Source organism: Solanum pennellii, chromosome 6 (assembly GCF_001406875.1).
Source record: "Solanum pennellii chromosome 6, SPENNV200".
In the NCBI taxonomy this organism is placed as follows: Eukaryota; Viridiplantae; Streptophyta; class Magnoliopsida; order Solanales; family Solanaceae; genus Solanum; species Solanum pennellii.
This window is the reverse complement of record NC_028642.1, coordinates 26,218,665-26,227,015: the sequence shown is the minus strand read 5'-3', so window position 1 is coordinate 26,227,015 and position 8,351 is coordinate 26,218,665.

Below are 8,351 nucleotides of genomic sequence, written 5' to 3'. Positions count from 1 at the left end.
TCGGTCAAATTCTTTTTAAAATACAATTAAGTAAATATCGGATAAAATTTAATATTTTTAAAATTTTTTGATCTTTTATAAAATATAAAAAAACACTTTATTTTTGAACTTCTATAATTCAATTCAAATTATTTAAAAAAGAAATCTTTTCATCTTCTTCTCCCAACGTGTTCTCTCTTTTCTCTTGGGATGGTTCTTCTTCTTTTCCTTAGAAATCGGAAAATCCGACAATCTCTCCTCCACAATCTTCCTCTCCGACTATCTTTATCTCCATTATTTTTCTCCTCATCTCCAGTCGTTACTCTCTCCTCTTTTTAAACTGAATTGTGTTCGTCTTATAATGGTAAGTTATTGTTTTGAAAGATTTTACAATTTTCGAAGTTTTTTTCATGTATTAATGAACAATAAATCGTTCTATAGATATAAAAATTGAATAATGATGTAATGGTGCCTATTATTTATTGTTTTTAAAAGACAATCAACCTATGTGAAAAAAAACCTAATTTTGAGAAAATATACATTTATTGTTAACATTTCAGTGAATATGCGATTTTTATTGCTATTCTTTTCTTTTGTGACCACTTTGTTGATATGATTTTAGAAATATAGTCTCGTTGAGTTGTCCAACATATATTTCATTTGTTGAAATATGTATTGTATGTTGTCACATTTTAGTGATATGTTGGTGCATATTCCAACATTCATCATATGTGTAACATCTCACTTATGCGTTAGGGCAACAAAATGGTCATCAGTGGCAACATAAGATTCATCTGTGGCAACTTAGGATTCATCTATGGCAACATAAGAATCATCTGTGGCAATTTAGGATTCGTCTGTGGCAACTTAGGATTCATCTGTGGCAACATAAGATTCATCTGTGGCAATATAAGATTCATACGGGTCAACATATGATTCATCTGTGGCAACATAAGATTTATATGTGGCAATACAAATTTCATGTGTGGCAACAGTAGATACATATGTGGTAACATAATGTTAATTTATAACAATATAGATACATATGTGGCAACATAATGTTGATTTATGGTAACAGACTATCCATTTGTGGCAACATAATGTTAATATTATTTTCTAATGAATTGTAAACTCTCAATCTTTTTAATTTGTCTTGTAGATGAAATGATACAAGAAGTTTCATCCATAACAACAAATCAATCTTTATTGGTCTTGCATCCTCTTCTAACATCAAATGCTCGTTTTGTTTATGCAAAGAATGTGAACAACAATATAATTATTTTATTAGTTGTGTTAAAAAATTCACTGATATTTTTAAGAAAATGTCTCATAATATTGATGTCCAAAGATCCAAGAAGAATTCACAGCCTATGAAGTGTAGGAGGTTGAAAAAATTTATTTTCCAACACTTTCTACAATTAGTAAGAACAAGTAGAAGGAGAAGAAGGAAAAGGAGGAGAAGGAGAAGGAGAAGCAGAAGCAGAAGAAGGAGGATAAGAAGAAAAAGAACGAGAACGAGAAGGAGAAGGATAAGAAGAAGGAAGAAGAAGAGAAGCAGAAAGAAAAAGCGAAAGCGAAAAAGAAAGAGAAGAAAGTCGAAGTCGTCATTTGTGATGTGAAGTGACAATATCCATTTGAAGGTTTTAACATTGACGGCGAGGGTCCAACTTAAATAATGCCATCCTTCTCGCAATGGATAAATGAGGGTCTTTACAAGCATCATCTAAAAAAGTAAGATCGTTCAACTATTATTAGTATTTCTTCTTGTTGTCCACTAAATAATTATTTATAATGATTACACAATTGCAGAAGAGACAATGACGATCACTACTTAGTCAATTGCTCAAAACTTGATTTTGTAGTTGCATTCTCAAAGAATAAGGATTGATTTTACGTAATGTCTCAACCCAATAAGTGTTGGACTGATGAGGTAAATCCATGTCCACTTTTATATTTGAGTAATACATGAATATATACAAATAAAATTATGCAGAGATACACTTGTTTGATGCATCAGTGCAGTATGTGGATGTCGTTTTTTACTATTTGCATAAGAAGTCGAAGCAACAACAGAGTCATTCTAAATATCGATATACCACCACTAGTTGTTTTTTCAAAACATACATCAACAATGCTAGTGCTGTTCTTGTATGTGAGGATAAAATCATTGTCACTATGAAAGGATTTGGTATACCTTGTGGATTGCATTGAGACTTGACAGACGATGTTTATATCCCTTTAAATAGTAATGGGGAATTCCATTGGATCTTGGAAGTCATCTCATTGAAGAAATGGTGCATAAAAATATATAATTCGATGTCCTCAATTAGGTCTAACAAAAAATTGTCCTCCGAGATTCAAAAGTTGTCTACAATGTTGCCAAAGTACCTTGAGTTAAGCAGATTTTTGAGCAAAAAGAGTGAACCAACTGGTCAGTTCTTGAATGTTACCAAGGAAAGAACAAATCTCACTCATTTAAAGTCAGACATGTTACTGGTATTGCCCAACAAGAAAGAAGTAGGCTATAAGTATCACATTTTTTTTCTTACGACTATCGAAATGTGATGTTATTATATTTTCTAAATAATGATATACCATGTAGAGATTGTGGCCTTTTTGTTTCTACATACGTTGAAATTTTTAAGTGATGGACTAGAAGTACCATCTTCTGGAGTTAGTGCTGAAATCCTTCGTATGAGATATGCTTCACTCCTATAGAATTATGGGATTTTAAAGGCTCGAAATGTATGTTAGTGACAATGAAGACACACAGAGGCCTAGGCCTAAAAAGGCAAAGACAAAAATCGATGAAAATGTTGTGGTTACCACCATTGATTAAATAGGTGGTTATGTATATCATTGTGAATTACCTTTTTATTAATACGTTGTATAAAAGAATTGGTGAAGTATTATTTTTTGCTGATAATATTAATATAAGTGGTTGTCAATTATGATGAAAATGATCAAATGTGGTGTATGTAGCAACATATATTACTTCTGTAGTAAAAGAGCACCACATAATTATCTGCATGTGTACCCACAGAAAGGATACATGTGGCAACATATTACACCAAAAGGAGATATGTGGTAAGATATGTCACAGGAAGGGGATATGTGACAACATTATACTATATAGCATATGCCACACAGAAAGATGGTATGTGACCCATCAGAACGTATATATGTGATCACATATGTCACACTTTGAATTGTCAAAATTCAAAAAAAAAATTAAAACAACTTTAGTATAATCGTTCCTTCATTTTCATTTTTCCTCTCTCCTCTCTTCTATAAAAGTCGTTTCATATTTTAAATTTAATTTTTTACACAGAAAGGAGATATGAGGTAAGATATGTCACAGAAAGGATATATGTCGCAACATTATACTATATAACATATGTCACACAGAAAGGTGGTGTGTGACCTAATAGAACGTATATATGTGGCAACATCTGTCACACTTTAAATTGTCAAAATTCAAAAAAAAAAAATTAAAACAATTTTAGTACAAGCATCCCATCCCTTAATTTTTATTTTCCCCCCTCTCTCATCTCTCTCTTATCTCTTCTCTTCTATAAAATTTGTTTCATATTCCAAATTTAATTTCTTTTTTACTAATTTCAGTTGTCTTCTCTCTAATTTCCTTTGTTCTCCTCCTCTCGTTCCATTATTCCTTCCTTTACAGATCATTGTTCTTGTGATATTTTCTAAAACATCAGTGGTAATATGTTGTGATCCTCTTCTACAGCAAGACGTCGTTGTCCTCATCATTTCTAGTTTATCGTTGATATCCTCTCGGGTAATATATTAGGGTTTGAAATGCATGCTTACAAGTTTGTCCTATTTTTAGTGAATTTATCACTTTTTTGGTTGTATAGCTGTTCTTTTTTGAAATATTTTCTTATTTCAAAATACTTCATTATAGTCTGTTGGATAGGGTTTAGGGAGGGTTCGGGTTTTGTGGTTTGTTTGTTGGTTCATGTGTGGCATTGAATCATATTTGTTGTTTGTGTTGTTGTGTATTTCAAAAGGCTTCATTTGCAGCTTATGTGTGGCATTCAAATATTTTATGCATACACAAAGGGTACAAATATAATGGCTTCTGTCAAAAGAAAATTTGATACATCTGACACAACAAAGATCCAGAAGAAGACTAGGTCTAAAATTTCTAGGAAGAGAAATGAAAATACCACTCTTTTAGAAGAACTTGCATGTGAATCAGTTTCTTCTTCTCAAGTAAAAGTAGAATTTTCTCAAAAAGAATATGAAGAAAGAGAAAAAATGAGGTTATTAATGATGGAGAAGAGCAGAAGTAGTTGAGGAAGAAGAGGAAAAACAAAAAGATGTTTAGGAAGAACAAGGAAAAAATATAGAAGTAGTTGAGGAAGAAGAGGAAAAACAAAAAGAAGCTGAGGAAGAAGGAACAAATAGAGAACTAGTTGAGTCACAAGAAGAAAAAATTAATGAAGTTGATGAAGAAGAACAAGAACGTCATGAACTTAATGAATTAGTTATTTTTGATTGCGTTGATGGTGTTGATGTTGATGTTGGTGTTGGTGTTGGTGCTGGTGTTGGTGTTGGTGTTGGTGCTGGACAAGACTAAGGGGCTACCTCTTGTAGAAGATGTTGTGACTTTCTCTTTGAGAAGTGCAAGAAACATGATGAAGATTTTATCATGTATCTTTTAACATTGAGTCAAGCTGTCAATGGATTTAAAAATAAGAGGGTGGTCAAGGACATTCTATCAAAGAATGTTCAGCATCCATATACTCCACATGCCAAGAGGAGGAAAGAATCATTTGTCAAGACAATACAAAATTTAAAGAAAAAGATGTTCAGAGAATCGCCAAGGGCCGTAATAGAGGAAGTGAAGGAGTACAAAAAGTTGAATATTTATAAGTGTGCGAGTGTAGCAGAAAGAATCAAAGTATTGAGTCTGACGAGTGCAAAGAATATTCAAATAGAATACAACATGCATGTTTTTACAAAACAAAATTTCAGGAACATGACAAGCATAAAAGTTTGGTGGGAAGACTGGGTAATCCATCAATTTATAATGCGCGTTTATTTTATCTTTTCAATGACTACTCTTCTTTACTCTTTAATATTATTTTTTATTTCAGTATATTGACGTAATCCTTAACCTCATGCATTAGAGGCATGAGACATACTCGGATTACTATGGTCCCAGAGGTAAAATCATGTATATCAACTTCTATACTAACTTCCAAAAAAGATATAATGAATTGAGCGATGAGGCAACAACTGTTGGTGGTAGAAGCATTAAACAATTAGTAGATGAGTTTGTATGGGATGAAGATATGATTGACTATGTCAGGGGCATTAGGACATATTTTAGAGGCATGGATTGAATTGATGCAAAAAAGGATTTTTACAGTCATGAACATGGACAATACCCATTTTGTGACTCTCGAGATTCTCTTGCACGAGGGTTGCATGAATGTTTATGACTGCCAGTTGATGGGTACAGAACATGCCAAGTTTTTAACATACATCCTGTCTTTGAGTTGCTGCCTAAATTGTTGAAGCAGAGTGGAATAATGGAACATTTGCCAAAAAAGTTTCTCAATGAACCATGGTAATTTACAAGTCGGATGGATCCCATGGTAAAAACTGAATCTGGAGCAGCGTGCAAGTCATATTCCCTTGCATCCATTGATCATTTGGTTAGCCGGACGTATATTCAACCTCCCAAAACCCTGTTATGTGACAATCGAGTTGAACTAATGCAATATGTTTGGGCTTATGGGATTATATCTTAGAACTTAAAGCCTTGACAATATGTTTGTAATTAAAGACAATGTTTTATTTTATCAATTATGTTGTTTTATTTTATCTTATATTTAGAGCAAATACATACATAGTATGTGATGTTGATAATTCTCATATGTAGAAATATTTGAGGCATCTGTAGCAACATATGAGGCATCTGTAGCAACATTTGAGGCATCTGTAGCAACATATGTCTCATATGTAGCAACATATGCCTCAAAGGTAGCAGCATTGCTACATAATGGTCATCTATATCAACATTTTAGGCATCTCTAGCAACATATGTCGCATATATAGCAACACATCCCTAAAATGGTCACACATTCGCCTCAAATGGTCATCAGTATCAACATTTTATGGTCATCTGTAGCAACATTTGACGCATCTGTAGCAACATATCCCTCAAATGGTCATACATTCGCCTCAAATGGTCATATCTAGCAACATTTTATGGTCATCTATAGCAGTATTTGAGTCATCTGTTGCTACAGATGATTCGTCTGTTGTAACATGTGACACAAATATTGCTACAGATGCCTATATGTGTCAACCTATCACATATCTGTAGCAACATATGACACATATGTGGCAACATATCACCCATCTGTAGCAACAAATGACATATATGTGGTCAATTGCTATTTTATAGGACCCATATGTAGCAACATTTGAGGCATCTGTAGCAACATTTGAGGCATATGTAGCAACATACGCCTCAAATGGTCGAACATTGGCCTCAAAGTGTCAAACAAACATTTGATCAGGAATGCAAAACTACGTTTGTTTATTTCGCCAATATAATCTGCTTATGTTGCCTAGATGAAACATCTAGGAGGGACTAATCGACAAATTGATCGATTTAGGAATGGAAAAATGAAAAGTTGGACCAAATTTTAGTGACTTAGACCATAATTAAAAGTAAGGTATAACATTTGGAACAACGATTTACGAGGGTGTTATATAACTATCATATGGATTTACTTGGTCATTGTATGATGAAATAGTGGGATGATAGTCTTTATAAATATAATTGATAGAATCGAATGAAGGTTGTTGTATAGAAGCATAATTTGTTACTTAGACATGTTGTTGGACTACATAATAGTGTTACATATCTAATTGGGTGACAGTTTAATTGAATTAATCCCCCAAAGACCCATTTTTTATAGTTATATGTAGCCACAGATGCAATATCTGTTGCAATTTTGCCAACAGAATCTGCATATGTTGGCACATATGAAATATCAATGTTGTGCAAATTTGCACTCGGAAGGGATTCAGAATAGATTTTTTTTCTTATTCTTCCTTCCCATCTTGGAGATAATTATATGAAAAGTCTGTTTTATTCTTCTTAATATAATAATATAATTTCAATGTAATGAATACGAAGAGGCACTTCTGAAGACGAAGAGGCACTTCTGCAGAATGTGAAAAGTAAATGTTTCCATAGATTTAATTCGAAGACGAAGATACAAGTATTTAATGTTGCCATAGATTTAATTCTAAAATAAGTACATATATTATATCATAATTCGAAAATAAGTACAAAAGACAAAAAGACAACATTTTCACCATATGTCGTATGTTTCCACATATTTACTTCGAAAATAAATAAAAAAGACAAAAAGACAACATTTCCACCATATGACATATGTTGCCAAAGATTAAATTAATTCCACACAGTCGTATGAAGAAGAAATTATGTAATAATCTAGTTCTAAATCACAACTACCCAATTCACAACGAATATCGTCTTCATCGTCGCTTCCCCTGGGCCAACCATTCCTGCGGGTGATTTGATGGGCTTGATGCATAGTGCAGCAAATGTGTCTTCTCCCAACATATTAGGTTCTGGTACCCACATTTGATTTAAAATGTATCACAAAAGGTGTCAACATCTTCTCACTATTACTGACACGTTTTTTCATGTTGGCAATGCACATCAAGCCTTATCTCATGGATTTACTGCCTTCAAAGATTAAAATTACGGAAAGCACACACTCTGCACCATTGTGGCCACCTTTTTCTGCTACTTTTTTAACCATTCCCAATGCAGTTGGATCATTACGATTGAAAAAATCTAACTATAAAAAAACACATTAAGAATGAATGCATTGATGAAAACGTGAAAAAAACAAAAGAATATTAAAATTACCATGCTTTTTCAGTATAAGGCTTCTAAGTTCTCTGATGCTATGCAAATATTCATGAAGAGATGTCTTGTTGATTCATCGTCCATCTAGATTCAGGGGGAAAGCTGACCAATGTTACCTTCTGATATACAGAACGTCCATTAGAGACTTCATTGAAGAACCTGGAACTTAATTTAACACTCATTAAATCTTGTAGGGAGTAGGAAGCAACCCTTTCAATGATTATAATTACTAGTTCACTTAGGAGGGATTCAATTAAATTTTACCTAGTCGAACTATTTTTGAGCTAACTTTTGACTTATCTGTAACGACCTGTTTAGTCGTTCTGAGCAGCAGATTTTATTCTGGAAATACTGTTTGACTCGACGGAACCCACGACGGACCGTCATGGGCACGACGGGCCGTCGAGGGGGTCTCGTTCCAAAA